The sequence below is a fragment of the Paramormyrops kingsleyae genome, chromosome 7, assembly GCF_048594095.1.
Source record: "Paramormyrops kingsleyae isolate MSU_618 chromosome 7, PKINGS_0.4, whole genome shotgun sequence".
Lineage (NCBI taxonomy): Eukaryota > Metazoa > Chordata > Actinopteri > Osteoglossiformes > Mormyridae > Paramormyrops > Paramormyrops kingsleyae.
Window position 1 is genome coordinate 4,488,142 of NC_132803.1, and position 24,426 is coordinate 4,512,567.

Genomic DNA, 24,426 nt, shown 5'->3' on the forward strand with positions numbered 1-24,426 from the left:
AATTGTACACTTTTATAATATAGAATAAGTCCTTAGCATCCCTTGTCCCACCTCATTCCCCCTGTAAGAGACTGTCTATGATCCTGCATTGGATGAGCTGGGAGACTCTATTCTACACGGCTGTTAATCAGTAGGGTGAGCCTGCACTTCAGGAAAACTCTGCATCTATAAGAAACCGTGAAGAAGCAGAGAGACTGGAACTCCAGTAAGTTCTCCAGACAAACCACGGCGGGGGGGGGCGATCCTACAGACAGCACAGAGTGGCTGAAAAAGGCGGCGGGGGGTGGGGGGTGGGGTGGTTGGCTATTAAAACGAGGTTCAGTGAGAGCTTCACAATCACAGAGCAATCACTCCTCTTGCTGCAGGGAACTCAAAGCCGGCGTGGCCTTTCCCTGACACGCTCCTACCCCTAGCTGTCCGTCATATGCGATGGACTGGCTCTGTTGCCATGCTATTAGCCCGTCCGTTTCTATACGTCCTCATTTATTTCGCACACGCGGGCCCCGGCACACACAGCACCCAGCAGGGGTTTTCAGTGATACGGAAGCAGCCTGTGAATATATTACTATATCCAAACAAAAAATAAATAAACAAGTGAAAAGGCTCAACTTACATAACGAGCCAGAAACTGCTTCCATAAATGTATCTGTGGATTAGACAATTAGACAATGTTTACACACCGCATGTCTGTAGAACACACCATGTCAACTCGTTTGTCCAGAAAAACAAAGTTTATACCTGAAACCACTTGAATATCTATGATTCCTCATGTGCTGACACAGCGATCCACGTCCCCGCAACTGGGGTGCGATGATACCTTCCCCGGCATCCGGGCTCCTGGTCTCCATGTAGACCGTCAGAGACGCATATATTTAAATTCTGAATGCTGCTAATTAATTATGCATTCATGCAGTCAATCAGAGAGCACGGCGGTTAAGATATCCAGATGTTTGAAGCACAATGCTGAAGTATTGACACTGGTCTGGATGAGACCGTCTGCTAAGCAAATGATGCAATGCAATGGAAATCTTATACATCTGCATAAGTACTGAATATATTATGTTCATAATATTTTGCATATTTACTTTTTGTTATATAGACATTGTTAGGGCTTTTTTTTGTTATGCAGTCATGGCTGGTTTCTAGACCATGCAGTGTCACTGAAACTTGGGGTGTTTGCTAATGATATCTAGAGCTAATAGACCCAACAGTACAAAGCAGGTGGCAGAAAAAGAAAATAGCATGATTCCCCTCGAAGGTATATCTTTAATGCTATAAATATGACATGCCTGTGGACTGCTGATGTCACCAGCACCTTCCGGAAGCGGATACTGGAACACCTGGAGTTCAACAGAGACGTGGCTAAGCTGCTGACCCATTCTGGGTGCCGGATGCTAACGTAGCTAGTCTGTATTTACACAGGGATAAGCTAAAGGCTAAGCAGCCAGTAGAGAAAGTGAAGCACATGTGTTAAGCACAGTGCCAGACAGAAGAAAAATTCATAAACTCCATTCGATAGTGACCCCAGTGGGGTCTCCTCAGTGAAAATGTGCACGGAAACCACACTTACTTAAGATGAAGTTCAGTTTTAAAAATGCATACCTGGACGATTTCTACAAAATTTCATTTGAACAACACTTGAGAAGTTGAAGTGTAATGAGTCACGATTGTTCCATAATGCAGAATTTATTTACTACTTAGTAAAATTTGATCTGATCCGACAATGTAAGTGTTGACTGGTAATCTGTTGACCGGGGTAACTCTTAAGCCCAAACTAAACTTATCTTAACTTATCTTACTAACACTTCTGTACATTGCAAGAGGAAAAAAAAGAAAAAGAAAGTAAAAACACATTTGCTCCAACAATGTGTACACATGTTGACTGGTAAATATGTAACATCAGTGTGCAACAACTAAACCTTGCGGTATCGATGAAGCCTAAATGAAACCATTTAAGCCGCGTTACCCACGCAACATTGCAGGGAGAGTCTCAGGTGGCCATACCGCTGCTGGCAGAAACAGAGCCCACCCATTCCCCCCACCCAAAGAAAAAGTGTCAATTTGACATTGGCCTCTCGCGACGTCAAAAGCCGATCACAGGCTGAAAGTTGCCCAGACCTCCTCCGAAGGGAGCCCGGGATTGTTTGACAGGTCGGAACGGCGCTCAGCCTTTGCCGCCATTTGGCAGCGGGGCAGGCGTCTGGCACGCACCGCCCGCCTGTCAGACGCCTATGACTCCATAGAGCAGCTAGGGACCCTACGGAGCAGCAGATGGGCCATTAAGGTAGTATTAATATAGATGCCATGCGCTTGCTGTTCTGACTGGGACGTGCTCTTTAGGACTCTGAGCAGCTGTTGCCGTTTACAGCGACAGCTTCCGGCTCGCTCTTGCCAACTGGCGCCGGCTAACTCTTTGTACTTGAGCTGGTCCATGTTTTTTTTTACCCTTCACCAGTTAAGCTTTCCATTTTTTTTCCCCTGTCCTTGCGCATACTGATCCCTGACACGACAATGTATTTCGTATCCTCCCTGTTTTAGAGGTTACCATCATGCAAGCTAATAAAATAATGGTTAGTATATTTCCGCATAACCCATGACGATCTCCTTGATGCGACTGACTGACATATGGTTACCCAAAGCCCCAAACAAAATTTCAACAGCCTATCTGTTCCGACCTCATTCATTCACCCATCCATCCATCTTCCAGCATCTTATTCTGGCGGGGGGGGGGGGTGGGGGCTGGAGCCTATCCAATACAGCTTAGGGCACAAGGCAGGCATGCATCCTGGAAAGGATGCAAATCTGTAACAGGGGACATACATGCACGCACTCCCACAATCACACACTACAGGCAATTTAGAGACACCAATTAGCCTAACTGCATGTCTGCGGACCGCGGGAGGAACACATGCGACTTGGGGAGAACGTGCAAATCCCACGCATGCAGAACAGAGGCAGGAGTGGAAGCCCCCCCCCAGAAGCTGTGAGGAAACATGGCTGCCCACTGAGACACCGTTCTGCCCCCCAGTTGTTTCGGTATAAAAAATACTTATGCTCTCGTTTACAGCTTCTGAACCGCCGCCAGAATATCACGTTAAATTCAGTGGCAAAGGGCACGGCAAGCAGCATCTCAGCCTCCCTCCGCGCAGCACGAATCAATAACAGATAAGGCTTTATATGTTCGCCGGTCATCCGAGACCTCGCTGAGCCCCCTTACCGGGGGGATCGTGTTGAGGCGGCGGCTTAAGTGTAAATGAAGAAGTCCGTTTGATTGGAGAGCGGAGGCCCCCAGGAAGGCTGTCACGGCCACCCTGGAACACCAACCGCAGTCAGGAAACTGCCAGCAAATTCAAACAATGACATGCATGGCAGACTCCAAAGAGCACCCCTGAAGCGAGGCACAGTGAGCCCACTCAGAAGACACTTATCAAGAGCAGGCGAGCCACCCCCCGCCCCCCCCCCCCCTTCCTCGCGTATACAAATTTATAGCCTTGAACGGCATCTGATCTGCCTCCCGTCTCCGTTTCCGCACTCTGGGACAACAGAGCGTTTTGTTTCGGGGCTCAGAAATCGGCGGGCGTTTATTGTGCAAGCGCAACAGAGCTCCTGGGGAGGGGGAAGGTGGGGGCGTTTGGGGGGGAGGCTTGGAAAAGGCATCGATGTGTGATCGCGTTGACAGCCTGCTCCCCCGAGAGCCGGCTCTCAGCGATTTGAGACTCGGGGACAGGAAGAAATAGCAGCGGTCTCCTCTGGTGGCTGGGGCAGGTCGGGCCCAGTCTGTGCTGGGCCTTTCAGTTGTGACAAAACTTCCCCTGAACCAGCGACTCATGTAGCTACCTGGGCCAGGGTAGTTCCTGGCAGGTCCACAGTATAACCGGCGTGTATCTCGGATTTCATTCGAGTGAAACGCTCTGTTACCATTATCTATTATCGCAGCTCAGGTTGTAGAGAGTAACTGCACCGTAAGAGGATACGTAGCTACATTCGGATTTACTCGATTTTACACGCTAACATGAGCCACCGAGAGACGGAGCAAAGCATGCGGCCGACTGCCAACTCGAGGGGGGGGGGGCATCCAGAGGGATCGTGGAAAACTACAATTGACGGTGTCTGCTAATCCCTGATGAATCGCGAAGCCGTCAGAAGCGGACAAAGTGGATATCAGAAAGAGAAAATGGCAAGAGAATTGCCTCCAAGGAAATATATTTTGGTCATTCATTTATTTATCAATCAGTTTTCCAATAATGTGTACAGGACAGGGTTGCAGGGACACCTGGAGGTAATCCTACGCAGCACGATCCTAAGGGCACGAGCCAAGGACATTCGGACATCCATCCATCCATACACCTATCTATCTAACTATCTATCTATATTGTGAATATGAAACCCTCTATCCCTGGTTCATTGCCAGTGTGCAGACGCAGACACAAAGAAATCCGTCTTGGGCAGGAGAGGCATAAACACCCTTTAGTTTAAGCGCCATCTGAGAATTCTGAGTTCCAGCTTAATGAATGCTTTGGCAAAAGCCCCGCCAAAAGCAGGCGGCGATTGACAGGATACGCCGGAGTACAAGACCGCAACAGTACTCAAAGAAAAACAGCGATGATCTCCACTTAATCACAGAAAAGCCCGGAGCATCTGCCAGTGGGGGGGGGGGGGAGGCGTTGGAACAGCGGGCTCTCGCTCCGATAGGCTGTCATCTCCAGAGAGCCGCCCGTCATGTGCTCAGCGCGGCGGCAAACTCTGGGGAAAGTTAATTTTCTGACAAAACGTGGGGATAAATATGACATTCAAACAAGTGTGCTCACCGGGCCGGAACCAGCCGGCGTTTTTTCCTGTTTCCCCCCGTGGTGGACGAGGACGTGAGCGCGTCCCATTTATGCGGAACGCGTTCCCGGCTCATGCAACAACAACAATGGCAACGCAGGCCGCTGGTAGCTATAATTAATCTCGAGATGCAGGTATTTTTTTCCTGGAATTATTAAATATGTACTGCATATGTTCAGATGATTAAACAGGAAAAGGACAATATTTTCTCCCCCCCTTATGATATATATACGGGTATTCTGGAATTTAAATTGTAAATCTGAATATTATAATTAATTTTCCCTGCTTTGAGTTTTAAATAATCCTCGCTTTTTTTATTTTTTTTATCAGATACAAGGCGAAGATTCTCCTTGTGTCCCGAAGCCACATGTAGCTTAAAGGCCTTGCAGGTGTGAGCTGGGTCACTGGCCCAGAACGCCTTATCGGAACCGCCAGCGGGGATCGCGTTCCGGAAATCTCCCTGACCGCACGAGGCAGGAATGGTGGGCTCAATACAACACCGCGTCGTGTGCAGCGGCTGGGGGGCAACGTCGGGGGGATTGCTCGAGGTCCTGAGAAGAAAAATCCCATTCCGTTGCTGGCTTTCCGACACAAGGGAAAGGGGATACCCAAACCCCCCCTGCCCCGCGCTTCCAGGCCGGTCACACTCAGCTCCTTCACGGTCACCGGAGCTGAGGTCTCATTGGTCCGCATACGCCCTGCCACAGGACAGGACCCCCATCCCCATGTGAGCTGAACAAATGGCACGTTGTGGGGACTGGGGCGCAGGTCACCCAGCGGAAGCAGGTGCTGAGGCGGGTCTCCCCGCGGCCCTTCGCAGGTAGACAGGGGCCGCGTACAGTACACAGCACTCTGCACCGTATTGGGCAGGGATCCCAACACCTACCGCTGCAGATCAGACAGGGAAAGCGTCTCGGCTGAGTCTCAGCAAACTGGGCTCACAAAAACGGGGGCCGGTACGTTAATTCTTAAATTTTCCTTTCATTTCATTTACAGAAATAAGAGTCGACACCTGGCCAGACAGGGATAAATGTCGATAACTTTATTCATGCAATAAATGTCCATGCTGTGCCACTCTAATTTTCATTTCAGAGTAACAAGTATAATGAGTCAATATAACCAATACAAAAATAAAAAGTAGCACAGTACAAATATATTTGGGAAAGTAAAATACTGATCCTAAGCAACGTTTCCATCCATTTTCCAAAACTGTTTATCCATCATAGAGTAGCAATTAGGCAATTTGTGAATATTGTCGTTTCTGTAATTCATCTCGTTTAGGTTCAGAAGTTAAAATGCTTGGTGTAACTGGGTTAGGAACCCAATAACTTTTTACCAATAACTATGGCTTTTTTAATTCTTTACTGGAGAAAGTCTGAAAGGGTTAATGCTTCCTAGTGCAGGATGACCGAAAGTTAACAACTTCATATCCAGCTTGGATTCCTGTTCGTCATTTACTGCCTCAGACAACATTTCACCTCCGTTTCATAACTGCGATGGAAACTCCATGTGAACAAAAAGAAAACTCTTTGTTTATTCACTGGCTTCACAATAACAAGCAGATTTATTGGAAAGGTCTCAGTTTGGGTGCCGATTGCGAGCATCTATTGATTGCAGTCATGCTGTGGAGACAATAAGACACCAAAAGGTCACCACAGTCTGTAAGAAAAAAAGAACAACTTTTCTCGTTTAGATGAAGACGTGCGCGTGGTCTGCAAGACAGGGAACATCTCAGAATCGGGAGAAGCTGTGCAGACCTTTGGCTTCTCGAGTGGGTGTGTAGAACTCGGACTCACGCTCAGATCTTTTTCGGTGCTCGTTCCCTGAGCTGGGTCAAAGCCGTGGGTTCCAGTTTTCGCGAGCGGCACACTAGAGCAGCCAGGGCGTTTCATGTCGGCCCATCCTTGCGCCGTACACCACCACCGCAGACGCGCTTAACGGGAACTTGTTCGCCGAAAACGAGGCCAAGTGTTGACCCATGTCTGAATCACAGTCAGTCGCACGTAACTTGTTGTATTACTCATGTGACAGACTTTAAAATACCATTGCACTTTCCAAAATGCTGTTATAAAACAAATCCACATACATGTTTTGTACAATATTCATGCAGACATTTATACATGAGCTAAACTGAATAATAGACAGTTAATTCAGTAAGTTTAATATGTTATAGAACCCAGGTTTCTTTTTCAGATAATGATTATATTTTCAGCTACAAATGTCTAGATAAATGCAATCCAATTATTTCAAAGTAGAGGAGAATCGCACCGATAACCTGCATTATTTGTTTTGCAGACAAACTTTTTTAAGTTAAAGTTGTTCCCATGGTTTTAGCGGTTTAAATGTTGGGTATTTGTTTAACTTGAAAAAGTAATCTGTCACTGTGTCTGTGGGTTTGTATTTACCGGCTGGTAAAACCAGTTATTTTTGTGCTCATGGGGACATTTTTACAGTGCCCACAATATAATCCTCAGTTCTATAAAAATCAGTGGCTGCAATCCAAAAAACTGAAAATGCCAAAATTCTTGTATTTTGTTTGATTACATTTGGTTAAGGTTAGGGATGGGTAGGGGTTAAGGGTGTCATGATTGGGATTAGGGTTTTACCCGTATAATGAAGGTCCCCATTTATATAGATACACCAACGTGTGTGTGTGTGTGTGTGTGTGCGTGAAAGTGAGGGAGAGAATTATAATAACGTGACTGACTTGAAGACGGCTGTACAGTATAATATGGAAACCAAGGATGTAAACGGCCGTTTAGCTATGGTGTTTCACAGATGTAACAGAGGAGTCAAGCCTAACTGTAATACTCATCATTTGAATCACCAATAAGATCTATATTAGAATAGAAACGATCTCTATGGATTACTCTTGCACTATTTTGAAGTTCCAAAAAAAATCCCCAATTTTAACTCCCTGTGACAATGGAAACCAGGAGAGAGCAGTTGTACCCTTGAGCAAGGTCATAAAACCTGAAATGTCCACTATAAAGGGGTAAAAAACTAACTTTCTCTACAAAAATGAGTAAATGAAAATCTGAGAGAAGTCATATCTACTGATAACATTCAGAATGGTCAAAATATAAAAATAATACACTGATGTTAATTTTTTTTTTAAATTTAAATTGACAGGAAAATCTACAAACAGAAAAATGAACAGATGAACATCAAATTCTACAACCCAGGGATCTGAACTGCATTTAAAAAGTGTTAATTGATACGTTAAACTAAATATGCGATGGCATTGGTGTAAGTCGCAGACGTGCTTACTGCATACATGTGGGGGCTAATCAAACACATGGGGAGTCAGAATAACGGCATCTGTACTGACACGTTGCTCGAAAAACTGATTAAAACAAGAACATCGATACTGATGCCAGTCATTCCAAGAACTATCCAGATAGGATAAAAGAAAAAAATATTCAAAGATTTAAACAGCATTAAAAACCACTGTAAATAGGAAAATGCTTTATAAAATAAACCACTGCTTCACTAATTCTTTACCTTTCTCCTGTTCAATGGCCAGGACATCCTGAAAGGACGTAAAAATTTATAGCAAATGTATAAGATCGGCCGAGGCTGGAATGTTAGCTTGGTATTAAGGGTTATTGTATTTTAAATCATTAGTAACTCATTTAATATTATGTCATTAAAATTATTGCTATCACATTTTGAAGACCATTTGAAAGGACCTAACACGAACAGCAATTAGCTTAATTAGTAAAAGGTATAGAATGGCTTAATTGTCAGAACAGCAATAAAGTCACATCTTTGGAAGCATACTGTTAGTGAGATTTATATAACTCAAGATTCTGCTTAGTGCTCTTCAGATCTTTAATCAGTATTTATTGGAATATGCCAGAGAAAATCTGAGCGGGAATAGCTTCAGATTTTTGGAGACACGAAAATCATCAAACAGACAAAATAAAGAACCCATGAATACTAAATATAACAAATCATTTTAAAACCTCTAAACATATAAAGAAAACAAATAATCTAACAAAGAAGAATATTGTAGCTTTTTACTTGATTTGAAACGAAGAGCAAACACAAGAAAAGAAATTTATCAAACCGCTGTGTTATTATCATCTACTATAACTGAATGAGTCTCAGTCGATAGTATTTAGGGTAAAACACGGTACACAGGGTGCTGTCTATGCACCATACGGGCTTCTCAATACGCCATCTAAATTAATTTAATTAATGCTGGGTTGTTAGTTTCTCAGAAAGTGTAGTTGCTCTCAGGTCATCACTTTAGACAGCATGCCTAACATCTCTGATAGACCCACAGAGATGAAACATCAGGGATGTTTAGAACAATGTCAAAAATAAGAAGGGCAGAGCTTTGAGATCTCATTCACAGAGACGACTTACTAAGACTTGGCCATTGAGGCTGGTTAGAGTTTCTGTTCAATTTGTCCATGTCTGACATGATCATTTAAATAGCGATATTAAGTGTATATATGAAGCCAAAATGTAGCTTCTTAAAGACTCACGGTTTGCACTGTGTTATATTGGCAATGGACATATATCCCTTCCTCTGTGTCCCCAGTCCGATGTCCTGGGATTCCTGGGGACGGCAAAGAAAATCACATCTGAATTCTAGAACCACTGCAGTGGATTCGGGGACAGGAGGAAGGTGCTGGTTTGATAGATTTCACTTGAAAGATTTAAAATAACATACCCCAAACTCTAATAATGCTAAATCCATATATAATTATATATGCATACAATTTAATGGAAGAATATCATAGAACATTAATTTTTAAGAAGTCTTCGTTATTAGGGGCGAGAACTACTGTGTCCTCTATTTTACAAAATTACTATTACATTTTAAAAAAATACTTACGCACTGTGTGGGAAATTGGTACGAATGCGCAGGTCTAACAGACTCACAGGTATCGCTTAATGAAGATAACAACATGACAGATGATAGCAGATTTGGGCGTTTTTTAGCATACTACAATGTTCTTAGTAGGCGGCGATAATTAAATAACTAACGCGGTTTATATCGCAGTGCAATAAAACTCCGAAAGGGGCAGCTCTCAAGTCGAAAGGTCTTAAAGTAGATTCCACTACGAGACAAAGGGGTGTAAATGCAGAACAACTCAGGGACTGAGATGGGAGTATCTAAGTGAGCTGTCTATATTGTATCATTCATTTATTGCAAATTCTCACTTACAAGTGACCCAGTGATATGGAAGATTCCATTCGCCTTCACACTCCCGGGGGGGGGGGGGGGAGGCGGCGGTACCCACTGTTACTGCTAATCTTTGTATCAACTCTTTCCCTTCATCACCCCTTTCTTTCCTCACTATAATTAGAGGTCAAACAGCCATAATTAAAGGAGAGATGTCCTTCTATCCATTTACTTATTCATTTTTTAAATCATAGCAGTGTTTTTTGCAATGGCGAGAGAAAGCGGAGAAAGTGGGTGGGGGGGGCATTATTTATTAATTTTTTTAATTATAAAAGCAGACTAATTTGCAATGACCAATGACTATCATGTGAGCTTACAGGGGTCTATTACAAAGTCATTTGGGCTCCTCGAAATTAGTTATGTTAATGTCCTGCGAGCGAATGTTACACTTGGACGGGACGAGGTTTTGGCAATTAATTCCCGCCGTCAGCGGATAGACAAGCAAATTTATTCCGCGACTCTTGGGAAATTGGTGGGAGAGGCTATAAGGCGGGGAGAATGCGTTTCAGCGGCAGAGAACAAGAGAAACACGAGCCCAAAATAACGTCGAAACAAAGGAAGCCAGGGCCCCCATCCATTCAGCTGACAATGTTTTCACAGTTTAAACCCATTTTATTAATTATGCTTGACATTTCCTTAATTAGTTTCATTTACACCGAATCAATCTCTCCTGCTGAACAGCATCGTTTATCATTTTCAAAGGTTTGCACACACAGAGCTGACTTTTCCTGCTCTGCTGCATTGCATGTGATAGGAAGGCACTTCCCACAGGGTGCATTCACCAACAGGTACCATCAGGGGGCAGTAGCGAGCCCCCTCAAGCCAATGGTCTTCTGCCACTGCATTATTGAAGTGAATCGCCGTTTGCCCTTTGAATCGACGCAGCCCTTGTGCTTTCGGGAGTGGGACAGGTGAATGGGCCAGCAGAGGAGGAACGTTCATCTTTGAAACCCATCCAGAATCCCTTAAGGCCTTAATCCTGCACATTACCCCCTATACGAGCTGCCCCTGCTAATTATCAGCAGGGTTAATTAGAGCTCATGGCAGATAGTATTCCGACAGTAATGACAATCAAGATACAGTAGATACTCTTAAATGTCATTACACAGACAGGCAGGGCCTGGTGGATCTCTATTCATGGGTGGGGTTGGGAATCACACTAGCTATTTCCACAGCTGTCCACCCCCTTGTAAGTTAGCCAGGGGCCCTAGATGAATGACAAGACTGTGGCCTTTGTCAGAGATCTTATATATATATATGTCACTACGTTGTTGCTCACACATTTGCCTTCTTGAATTGCCCAGAATAAATTAATTTTAAAACACTCATGACATACTGGTAATATATTAGGTTAGTAATTAGCTGTTCGGATCTCACACCCAGCCTGTGAACACTCACACTAGCCATGCTGTGTACCCACAACCCAGGTACTGGTGTCAAATAGTTGTGTGACTGCATCCACTAAAGTCAATTACCTACAATGGAGGTGCATGCAAACGTGCTAAAAATCATACAGAAGGCAGGGCAAGCAGAGTGAGCTTACAGCCTGATAACAGTTTGGGCGGAATAAATTCTGGCCCAGGTGGATGGCCTTCCAAATGCAGAATGAATGGATCATCACAGCGTGACCCCAGCTACAGGAAGGTCCTGTAATAATCAGCCTGAGGAGTGACCCCGGCTGCAGGAAGGCCCTGTAATAATCAGCCTGAGGGGTGACCCCGGCTACAGGAAGGCCCTGCAATAATCAGCATGAGGAGTGACCCCGGCTGCAGGAAGGCCCTGTAATAATCAGCCTGAGGAGTGACCCCGGCTGCAGGATGGCCCTGTAATAATCAGCCTGAGGGGTGACCCCGGCTACAGGAAGGCCCTGTAATAATCAGCCTGAGGAGTGACCCCGGCTACAGGAAGGCCCTGTAATAATCAGCCTGAGGAGTGACCCCGGCTGCAGGAAGGCCCTGTAATAATCAGCCTGAGGGGTGACCCCGGCTGCAGGAAGGCCATGTAATTAATAATCAGCCTGAGGAGTGACCCCGGCTACAGGGAGGCCCTGTAATAATCAGCCTGAGGAGTGACCCCGGCTACAGGAAGGCCCTGTAATAATCAGCCTGAGGGGTGACCCCGGCTACAGGAAGGCCCTGTAATAATCAGCCTGAGGGTTGACTCCGGCTACAGGGAGGCCCTGTAATAATCAGCCTAAGGGTTGACTCCGGCTACAGGGAGGCCCTGTAATAATCAGCCTGAGGAGTGACCCCGGCTGCAGGAAGGCCCTGTAATAATCAGCCTGAGGGGTGACCCCGGCTGCAGGAAGGCCCTGTAATAATCAGCCTGAGGAGTGACCCCGGCTACAGGAAGGCCCTGTAATAATCAGCATGAGGGGTGACCCCGGCTACAGGAAGGCCCTGTAATAATCAGCATGAGGGGTGACCCCGGCTACAGGAAGGCCCTGTAATAATCAGCATGAGGGGTGACCCCGGCTACAGGAAGGCCCTGTAATAATCAGCCTGAGGGGTGACCCCGGCTACAGGAAGGCCCTGTAATAATCAGCCTGAGGGGTGACCCGGGCTACAGGAAGGCCCTGTAATAATCAGCCTGAGGGGTGACCCGGGCTACAGGAAGGCCCTGTAATAATCAGCCTGAGGAGTGACCCCGGAAAGACAACACAGAAAGCCTAGCTTCTGACAAGTACCCTCTCCAGGAGGCGCATTAACCACTAAGCAGGCTGTAAGCATTTCCATTTCAGAAAACATTGCAACCCAATAATAAAAACGGCATTCATCAAGGATTCTTCTAGTACTGTTGCAATTTACACCAAATTGTATGTGGTGATATATTTCTCCACATAACTATGGGTGTTATAAACATGTAATGACTTTATTATATAACACACCCTGTTTCAAATTCATCCACAGCAACTCCCACCTCAAAATCAATTAAAATGCAAAATATTTCCATGCGCCTGCCTGCCACAGCCACCCCCGCCCCCCCCCCCCCCCCAACTTATTTACATTGCTGTATTGATTTATTCACCCTGCACTGTCTTTGCACTTTATCTTGACTTTTTTCACTATTTCTTCATATATGTGCACTTCAAGTTACTTTAGAGGCCCATTTCCACCTGGGACCAATACAATATCTTATCTTATCATTTTCACTGACGACGTTTAGATTTTAACACAGCACCATAGACAGCCAGTTTGCTGGATTGAGACCGACTTGTAGCATGTTTATGGAGGAAATGTGATATTGTAACCCTGCCAATGGTATGTAATTTTTCTAGCAAAGGAATTACAGGCATGAGCAAGTATGCAAGTGAAATAGTAATGTCGAAATTTAATTACAAGCTAAATGGGATTTTAAATGTAAACAGGGAGTTGAAACAGCGGATCACGGGTAACAAGGTAACCTTTGCAGTTAATGCGGACATATAGGCGGTTTTGACGCTGGGTGGTAAAATCCATGCGTGTGTTAGCAGGCATGAGTGGCCGTATATAAAGACGCACAAATGCACTATTGCTATACCCCGTACAGCTGAGAAGTGCACCTTTAGTCCTTAGTTTACTTGTACCGCAGCTTTTCATTTGCAGAGACGTCTCCCGACCTGCTGCTGTGAGCTTCCCCAGCCCTCTGCGCCGCTCCTTCCAGGCGATTCAAAGCAGCGGCTCCGCCATTAATAACCAGACTGCGTTTGTCCGTGACGCCCTGAAAATGTGTATATTTAGTCACCAAGCAAAGGCATGTTAATCAAACTAAATTACCTGCCAGGATAAAACTGCTAAACACCGGTAGCATTTTTGGCTGTCTAATGAATGTTCGGTAAGCGTTGATAAAATGTTACAATAATGTTAAGACTGTTGAGGTTGATTATCGCGTTGCCAGGTGGTGGAGTGTCGCTTTTAAACCTTCAGAAAACAAAAAGAACCATGAGATAAGCTTGAGCGGGGAAACTTTATTTTTAAGCGTGTAATCGTGTGCGATCTAAGAAGGAGGCGAATGCATGGCAGTGCACATCGTCTGCTGTAAGTCGGCACCCAGAAGGAAAATCAAAGTCTGCCTAACGGCCCCCAGGTGCTTCTTCATAGTCGAGGGCTGTGTGCTATTCGATGTCTGAGATGGGAGTGCAGCTTATGTTCCCAGGTCCCATTTTCCCAGGACCCTGTGCCCGCCCCCCCCACCCTTTGTTCCCTCAGTGTAATTTCTGAAGCAGCTCTATCTTCCCAGGGCCCCTGTTCTTTGGGTTAGGGGTCAGCCTCAGACCCCAGGACCCCAACAAGGGATTAGCCAGCAGACCCATCACAAGTGCCCAGTCCTCAATCTATGTTGTGAAGGCATCAAAAACACATGAATCTTAAATGATGCTATCAGAGGTATTGTGTGCCATGCACTCAGATTTCCCGAATGTAAATAATCAGCTATTAATTTGGTCAGCTAGTTTATTTGCTGGGCTATATACAACATACTGGCATCATCGTGCAAAATATATGACCCGCCTCATGTCACATATCACACAAGGGATTCTTTTTATTACAAGTGTTTTTATACTAGATACACACATTTTTATATTTTTATTTTGCGTATCGAAATGTGTCAAGTATGAACCATAGCTAAGAACAAAGGAGACACTGTGCGGGGCAATAAAAACTCAAAAACCTGAATTATGATTTTCCACAGTGTTCACTACACAGTTCACATTCAGCTCTGCTGCTCTGCAGCCTTCTGTGAGGCTTTTAAACAGAACCACCCTTTGTTATTAAAGCCTTGTGGTTCATTCTTAGAGGTATGATCTAGACGCCCATGTCAGTAATCGTGAGCAGATAGCAGAGATCAGTATTTATTATTATTATTATTATTATTATTATTATTATTGCAGCCGTGAATGTGAGCCTGGCTTCCTCGTGTGTCGCTCCATAACGGGGGCGTGGTTCCATGAGGGATGATGCGCGAGAGTGAAAGTGAGCAGTAACCCAGGTGTTAAATAACCGGGGCGTGATATGCCTCCGAAGCCATCGAGGCGAACAGCGGTAACCCGCAGGTGCGGCGCCCCTGCAGCCGCTCTGCCGCCTCCGGAACCGAAGGAACGTCAAGCCAGCAGAAACAAGACAGGGAAAAAAAACAAGTTAAAAAGCCTTCAGATGTTCCAATAAGAGGCCTGCTCGCTGTTCCAGGCGTGGAGATCACACGTCTCGATATTTTGAAGCAGGAGTTGGATATTGTAACAGTTCAGTGAACACTTTGTTCTTAGATTTCATTTGGGACAAATGAACCATCACCTTATAACTATAAATATGCTTTTTAAAGGAATCATATATAAAGCTACTTATGTATTAAAGAAAGAGTTTGTAATATGTTACAAGGTATCCATCCATCCATGCATCTTACAGCTTCTGATCCAGTATAGGATCACGAGGGAACCTGGAGTTTATCCCAGGCAGCATAAGGCACAAGGCAGGGAAGACCCAGGATGGGGTCAGTGTCATGTGGCGCCATAATGCAAAATGTGCAGCTTTAAAGTCATGTTTTCAAGTCAAAGTCAAATCATGAATGAGCACATTATTACACCTACGAATGGTAGCATTCATTTCTATAACACAATGAATTTCCCATAATTTTCTCCTAAAATTCTGTGCTGGTGCAATAAAGATATCAGGAAAATGACGGAGGATGGACGGAGAATCAGATAGGCAGACAGACAGATGGATGGATGGATGGATGGATGGATCATATTCAATCTCCCTTGGGACACTTCAAGTTTACAATTGAAAACAATCTTCTGAAATGGACAGTGCTCTAAATCATTTCCATTTTTTTTAGCTTTCTCCCCATACAGCATTATCCTCCTGGGTATTTACTGGTTAAGTAACCACACTATATTTATTTTTGACACTAATCCTTCCAGGAAGTTTCCCGAAGTTTGTTATTTGTATTTATTTCTCCTCTATTGAAACTTTAAGCTATGCGCGTTCCTTTTGACAAAGTCATTTCATAAAAGAAATAATGTGCTAAAATGGACCGTTAATTTCTATTTAAAGTGAATTTTAGTGTCTACAACTTACACGATATACCAGAGCAATCATGGCTAAAAAGTGTTTATGGATGGGTGATCATATTCCCGGTAAATAAAATAATTAGGAAGAAATCTGTGTGTGTGTTTATTGGAGTGGATCTTATTAGAATCATCTAATAATGGCAGTTATTCACAGAGTCAAAAAAGTGTGTCAGAAAATATCCTAGTTCAGTATATAATAAGCAACAGCCCTTGTCAAATTATCCACCTGTCACAGGAAATTCGCACAGTCTGCAAAGGTTATGGTGAACTAGTTGCTGGAATATCGCTGAGTAACCAGGCAAGAACTGGTGTATCAGCTACCAGTGTGGACAGAGCTCCTTAGGAGAGAGTTAAAACATCCATCCATCAATCTATCCACCCCTCTTTCATAATCGCTTATCCAGTACAGGCCGGTGGGGAACCTGGAACTTCTTCCAGGAATCACAGGGCATGTGGCAGGGCACCCCCCCTAACCAAGGGGTGAACATGCAAAGATACACACAGAGAGGGGCGTGGGATTCAACCCCCCACATCTCTGCAGGTCTGAGGCAAGAGTGCTGCACTGAGAGAAACAAACCAAGTTAACAGAGAAATAAACCTGGATTGTTCTTTACTATTCACCGAAGAGCGCGGTCAAAAAAACACGACGGAATCGCACAGCCGCAACAGATCATCGGAATTAAAGTTGTGGCTCGTCGGAGCTAATTTACGGCTAAAAAGAGCCGTAAATTTTTTTATGTTCGGCTAAAGCACGTAAGTGTCTGTAAATTGAAAAGTGCGTTTAATACCCGGTGCCTACCACTCGCATTAAAACCACAGAGCCAAAACCTTTCAATGACGGTGGAGAGGAATCAATTTCCGCTTGGAGGGCCAGTGCTTAGGGGAAACTCATCTGAGATGAGTGAAGAGCCCTCTGGCCCTCTTAAAGGCCGTGTCCCCCCCCTTACCCATCGCTAGTTGTGGCCTGTGCAGTGATACTTCAGATTTACAGCAGGCTTCTACTTTTACAGCTTGGCGAAATGCAGACAGAAGGGGGAGCCACGAGCGGCCCAAGGTCGTGCTGCAAGGGCCCGGGCACCCCAAGGACAACTCCGCGGTCTGCTCAGACCGAACAATCTCTTCCCTCAGTCACAGGTGTGGTGGTACAGTACCTTCCCAACAGGGACACTTTAGGCAAGGGACTCAGGGAGGAGGAGATCAGATGGGGGGTATTTCTTGGTAAAAGATGTGCAGGAAGCCAGTCATGTCACTAAAAGGTTTCCTGTAGCAGTCCCAGTTGCACTGGTGTCCTTGAATAACATAATTACCCAGAATTCCTTTGGTAAATATTTAACAACGCAAACACGAAGAAGGGTCTAACTTGCTCATAGTGTGTAAATTTTGTGTGTGTTTTCCTGCCCTTGTGCCCTGTCTGACCAGCACCCTGGCTTATTCTCCTACACATCCCAGTTTATCCTGACTTATTCTCCTACACATCCCAGCTTATCCTGACTTATTCTCCTACACATCCCAGCTTATCCTGAAGCTTACGGTGACCCCAACTTGGGAAAAGGACACAGAAATGAAACAGATCAATTAATCAAGGTAAAGCAACTGCATAACAGCTAAACTTTGTTCCATCATCTCGGATCGTGTACAACAGGAGACCAGGAACAAACTTATCCTGCAGAAAAATGTCTTGCTTCACTTTTTCCAGAAATACCTAAAAACAAACGTGTGCCTCAGCTTGAGGACAACAAACAGCCTATAAATATTTTCTGCTGCACATTCAGCAACTCTGCTGTGTAATGTGCTTCTTTTCTGAAAGTTGGGAACGCTATAATGTGCAAAAACAGTGTCTTTGCAGGGCTGTCCGTGTCAATGAACTCTGCTCCTCTTATTTCCATCGCATTCGGCAGATTCTCTAAAAGCCGCAGAGAATGTGTTGATTTTTCGCTCTACGGCGACACTTCTGTATCCCGGAACTTCAGAGGGACTCCAACATCCAATCAGATACTGTCCCACAGAATAAAGTTGTCTCAAGATTCTGGTCGAAGGCCCTTTTCCAAACTACCACTTCTTCTTATGTCCTGGAGGAAGAAAAAAAATTAAGAGTAAAGTAAACTGGCAGTGTGTGGACTGGCCTTGTGAGGTAAACAAGCAAGACAGGATTGAACCAACGGGAGGGATGGCATAAATGTTGACATTTAAAATCTCAGCGAGGGATGCATTTCGGTGCATAGATAAGCCCACTCCCACCCACACACACACACACACAAACTACAGGAAAATGTATGGAACAATGAGTCAGATTAAAAGACCTCAGCATCTTAAAAATCATTAGGTTTCACCATACAAGGCATGTAGATTTAAATTTACATGAGGCATAGAGGGACATTCGTAAAGTATGAAAGAAACATATTTTATTTGAGCTTGTTGATTTTGATTAATTAAGCAGACAATTTAGCTAAAGAATAGCAGTATCTTGAATTAAAAAGATACAGGCCATGCCCATTGCATTACGTGAAGAAGGGGACGTTCCAGGTGTAGATGGCACACGTAAAATAAGGTGCGTCTTTTTTGAAACTGAAAAAAGCAAAACAAGTTGGATGTATTTTTTGCAGATGTATTCCTATCAGCGTGTGGCCAGGCCCACTTTTTAAGCATTTTGAGACGTTTAGTTTTTATATTTGTGTGAAATGGTCATTTTTAAAAGCGCCTCCAACAGTCACCTGAAGTTCAGTGCCGACCTGCGTTGTTACCGTGGTAAACATCATCTTTTTTCTGCATCTCCCGCTCTGATGTCATTTACTGTTTCTATTCCCACTCATCTCACAAAACAACACGGACGAAAAGAAAAATGCGAGAGTGATAAACGGACGCAGATCTGTCGCTAAAGAACGAAGCACGGAGACGTGGAGGCGCCGACGGGACAGCAAAGTGCAGGCCAGAGTGTCGGCAGAGACTGACCGCTGTCTACTGGCACAATCTCATCGTGAAGATGCCGGCGTGTTTTTGGGAAGCTGTCGTCCGAAGGAGGGCTGTGCTTGTCATTATGCAGTCAGAACAAATTCAGAACAACCAGAGCAAAAACAAAAAAAAGATGGATGGATAGATGTTGTTGTAGTAATAGTATTTGTAATTAATATTTCTAATTAGCATTCATATCACTAGAGTTTAAATTATTATCATTTATATAGGGTAATACAATCTTTATTATTTAAAATACCATAAATATTTTTGAGTATAAGCTTGTAGAAATATAGTTAAAAAAATTATTGGCATGTGTTTTAATTTATTTATAGTATAAAAGTTATGTGGTGTTCCATTTATCCATCCATCCATGTTTTAGTGTAGAATGGCTTTGAGCCCGGAGAACACAAGGCAAGGTACACTCTGTTTGGGAAGTCAGGAGACACATACAGAGACACACATTCATTGCTTTTATATCCTTGTGGGGGCTCTCCATTCATTTATATGGGCATAACCCTAATTCAATTCAATTTATTTTTATATAGCGCCTTTCACATTAGACTCACCCCAAGGTACTTTATATGGGTGTGTTGTGATACATTCAGGAAGAACAATGCAAAAAACAGGGAAAAGAGAAGACAAAGAAATAAAAGAAAGAAAGCCAGATGAACAACAGAATGCTAACCATGACGACCTTAACCCCTACCCAGCCCTAACCTTAACCATAAGTAACCAAGCTAAATGCGAGACTTCTAACATTATTAGTTTTTTTATCGTAGTCACAGGTTTTTTATAATATTGAATTTCCCATTGTGGGGACCAAAAAATGGTCAAAATAACAGGTTTTTATCACATTGTGGGGACATATATGTGACCACACACACAGAGGCAGACACCCAGGGCAAGTTAGAGACAAAAAACTACCCAGCTGAATATTTTTGGACCACGGGAAGAAACTGGAGCAGCTGGAGAAACCCGTTGAGATGCAGGGAGAGCTGCAGAGACGCGGCGGGCCGAGCGCGCGGCAAACGCCTGCGTTTAGCTTAAACGGCACGACGCGCTTCCTGCGTCTGCATGTTACAGCAACGCATTTAACAAAGTGCCTAGACAAGGACAAGGACACGGTGCTTTTTATTTTGCATGCAAGCAAGAACTGTAACATTCAAATGCAGATGTAACTGAGGTCACTGGATCGTTTATTTCATTAAAATCAGCCAGGGTTAAGCCAGGGAAGGCAAACAAGGTGTAAAAGTCAGAAGAAAATATTATACAGACACAAGAGAGAAGAAAAAGTGTTTACAAATTTAACACAATAAAACAACTGGAAGTAACATGTTCACATCTATATCACGCTACGGTTAAATTCATTGGCTTACAAGGTACTAAGCAACGGTCTGCAAGAAAGGTGCTGTTTCGTAGAGCAACAGTGCCCCCTGCTGTTCACAAGTGTGCACTGCATAGAAGAGAGTGAACATCTCAGATTCTGGAGTGAGAGGCGAGGGTGAGGTGACAGCACGGCAGGTGGCACTGGCGCCTCACGCTGGCAGGCCTGTGAGCTTGAGTCTGTCCCCAGCTCTGTGCATGCAGTGCACTCACACTCCGAGGGCTCGCTGGCAGGCCTGTGAGCTTGAGTCTGTCTCCAGCTCTGTGCATGCAGTGCACTCACACTCCGAGGGCTCGCTCTACATGGTCTCTCTTTCTCCAGCAGTCGCAGTCGTGCAGATTAGGTGAGACGCTGATTTAAACACGCTGTGAGTGTGTGTCTGTACCTGCTTTCATACTCCATGTTTTCCTGGGTCTGATGTGACACTAATTCAAAAGATGCAGATAGAAATTGGTATCTTCCATTTATATGCTTCCCAAACTAAGCTTTCAAAAAACAATAGCTTATGCATAAAGGAAACAATCTGAAAGTATTTCTTGTTACAATTACGTCTAGTAGTAGCCAATTTCGTATAAAAAAATTACAGAGGAGCCAAATCTTAGAATAAGGTCAAAATACTTCCTTTTTAATAAAAAAAAAAATGTCTCAACCAGGATTTCTCTGCATTTTATCCTGTACTTCTTGGAAAAGGATGAGGAGTCATAGGAAATGGATCGATGAATTGCATATATGAGTTGCTTTTAAACAACTTTGTGGCAACATTTTTACCTTCAGGTGGCTGTCCCTCCCCCCTCCTTATCAGGTCAGAGGTATAACCCCCCCCCCCACCCCCCCAACCGCCTGCAGGGGGCTTCTCATGATAATGTGAGATACGATAACGATCCTTAACGATAACGAGAAGCCCCCGGCTGTTGCAGGGTGGCACAATATCCCACGCCTTGCTAATACCACCAGATGAGCTGCGGGGCCGATCGGCCTTCACCGAGCGTGGGAATTATCCTGTCTACCAATGGGGTGCCCTTGCTGTTGCCACGGAGACCAGTCTGCCACGACTCCCTCCACTGGCACTGACAGGACCTGGTGACATTTAGAGGGCAGCAGATTGAGGTCACATGACCTGTATCAGGTGGGGATTCTCACAGGTGTGTCATCACGGTTCCTTTGGGCCACGTCTTCAGCTCTCGGGCCTGAGACTTTCAGCCGCTAATCCAAAAGACTTTTAACCATGATTATTTGCCTATACAGCTCCAAAGGACCATGTTTTCCTGCACTTTCCCCCCAGAATTTTTGGTATTTTCAGAAAAATATCATATGCTGTCTTTAAAAGTTAAATTTTTCTTAATGGCAATAATTCTGTTGCAATGACCATTGTTAGTATGGCGTTTATACTTCAGCTGCATTTTAGGTGAAGAAACAATGAGTGCTCGTTTGGTTTGACAAATTATATCATTAATTATGCCTGTGACATCATACATCATCACCAAGTCCATGATTCATTATATAGTTTACAGAAAAAAAACAGTAAATCCCAAATAACAGAGCAAAACCATTTAATGGGATGTTTGGTCAGAGCTGAAAGAAGAAACTATTAATATTGATCAAGGTAATAATGTCTGCAAAACTTTATGATAAAATACACTAACAGACAGAGGACAAGAGTCTTTCATCAACCATATTAATTATATATACAAACACATGCACATATACAAAAAGTAACAGTCAAAAGTTTGAATGTACTTGCAGGAAACATTTTTCATGTTGTTTTTCCACCATGTTTTTTTCTGTGAAATGTTGAAAACAAAAGGACATCCATCACCTATTTGCTTACCCTGGTCAGGGTCTTGGTGGTGCTGGAACCAGTGCTAGGCAAACCGGGGCAGAAGGCTGGGGTACATTCTGGACGGCAATTCCATTCTTCACAGACCACAGACACTGAGTCATGCACCACTGGCCGTTTAGATACACCGATAGACTAACTGCATGTCTTTGGACTGTTGGGGAGGAAACTGGAGTATCTAGAGCAGGGGTGGGCATAAGAGCATAAGAACATAAGAAATTTACAAACGAGAGGAGGCCATTCGGCCCATCAAGCTCATTTGGGGAGAACTTAACTAATAGCTCAGAGTAGTTAAAATCTTATCTAGCTCTGATTTAAAGGAACCCAGGGTTTTAGCCTGCATTACTTGAACAGGAAAGTCCCATACTCTAACTACACGCTGTGTAAAAAAGTGTTTTCTCAAATTCAGTTTCAAATGTTCTCCCGCTAATTACCACCTATGGCCACGAGTTCTAGTATTTAAACTAATATTGAAATAGCCAGTTGGCTGAACAGCATCCAGACCCGTTAGAATCTTATATACCTGGATCATGTCCCCCCTTAATCTCCTTTGCTCGAAGCTAAACAGATTCAGCTCAGCTAACCTCTCCTCATAAGACATTCCTCTAAGACCAGGAATCATTCTCGTAGCCCTACATTACACCCTTTCCAAGGCAGCAATGTCCTGATCCTTGGAGGGCTGGTGTGGGTACAGATTTTCAGTATGACCCCTTAATCAGGCAGTAATGAAGCAGTGGTTCTCAACGTCAGTCACGGGGACAAACTGCAATTGGCTGACTGAGAGGTCACCCCAAAAACGTCCAACCGCGACGGCCCTCCACGGATCAGGCTGCCCACCCCTGACTTAGGGGATACCCTGACGACGAGAGATAGTATGCAAACTCCACACACAGAGAGAAGAAGTGGGATTTTAACCTCAAACCCTTGAGATGCCACATGAAAACACATTACATAAAAAACCGAAGGAGTAACAAATTCTCAGAAAAGCCCCATTTTCCCAGGTTAACAGCTTCACAGACACAGTTCATTCAGTTAACATGTTTCAGCATGAAATCCCCCAGCTCTTCTGCAGAATCTCCCAAACATGCACGGCATTTACACGCTGCTCTGCCTCGGCTCTGCTGTGCACTTGGTCCTGTACATGTTCTATGGGATTGTGGCCTGATGACTGGACTGGCCAGGTCATCACTTAGAGTCATCTTTCACTTTCCTTACTCAAGAAATTGTTCTTGCTCAATCACAAGGCATGTTTTAGGTCAGGGGTGGCCAATCTTATCCGCAAAGGGCCGGTGTGTATGCAGGTTTTTCGGATAACCTGTAGGTCAGCTGTTCAAACTCAGGTGTGAGGACTCTTCAGCCAATCAGTCCTCTAATTAGTAATCTAATTAGGGAGTTCCAGTGAAAACCCACATACACACTGGCCCTTTGCAGATAAGATTGGCCACCCCTGCTTTAGGTCATTATCTTGCTAAAGGATGAAGATAATGGAACTCGCCATCCAAGTATGCCACGATGAGCATGCTAGCTGAGATTCCAACTCCATGGGCAGCAAAGCAACCCTAGATCATGACATTGCTGACTCCATGCGTGTCAGTGGGAACCAAACAGGCAGAACTCATGCGCTCACCCTCTCTGCATCTCACAAATGTAGTTGGATGCAGATATTTCAACTTTTGACTGCACAGTGGTGCAGTGGTTAGCCCTGTCACCTCTCCGGGACCTAGGTTTACAAAAATTTCCCCTTGGGGATGAATGATATATAAATAATCTGAATCTCAAAGTCTCTGCCCAGCTTCCATGTGTGTGGAATCTGCATGTTCTCCCTGAGTCATCATGGGGTTTCCTCCTAGTTCTCTGTCCCCTTCCTCCAGTCCAAAAACATGCTGAGGTTATTGCAGGTGCCAAATTGTCCACAGAAGTGCATGTGTAAGTGTGCCCTGCAATGGGTTGGTGCCCCATCCTGGGTTGTGCCCTGCAATGGGTTGGTGCCCCATCCTGGGTTGTGCCCTGCAATGGGTTGGTGCCCCATCCTGGGTTGTGCCCTGCAATGGGTTGGTGCCCCATCCTGGGTTGTGCCCTGCAATGGGTTGGTGCCCCATCCTGGGTTGTGCCCTGCAATGGGTTGGTGCCCCATCCTGGGTTGTGCCCTGCAATGGGTTGGTGCCCTATTCCCTGCCTTCTGC

The 24,426-nt window shown here is 44.6% G+C and overlaps 1 long non-coding RNA gene across 1 annotated transcript in view; it reads right to left on the reverse strand.

Annotated features, from left to right (window-relative positions):
- LOC111859911 (uncharacterized) overlaps positions 1-9,961 on the reverse strand; it is a 35,214-nt gene extending 25,253 nt beyond the window's left edge. The window contains exons 1-2 of the long non-coding RNA XR_002841926.2: positions 9,677-9,961; positions 9,324-9,397 (exon numbers count right to left, since the gene is read on the reverse strand). This is a non-coding gene — a long non-coding RNA (uncharacterized lncRNA). The remainder of the gene's footprint in view (positions 1-9,323; positions 9,398-9,676) is intronic.
- Between the last annotated feature and the right edge of the window lie 14,465 nt (positions 9,962-24,426).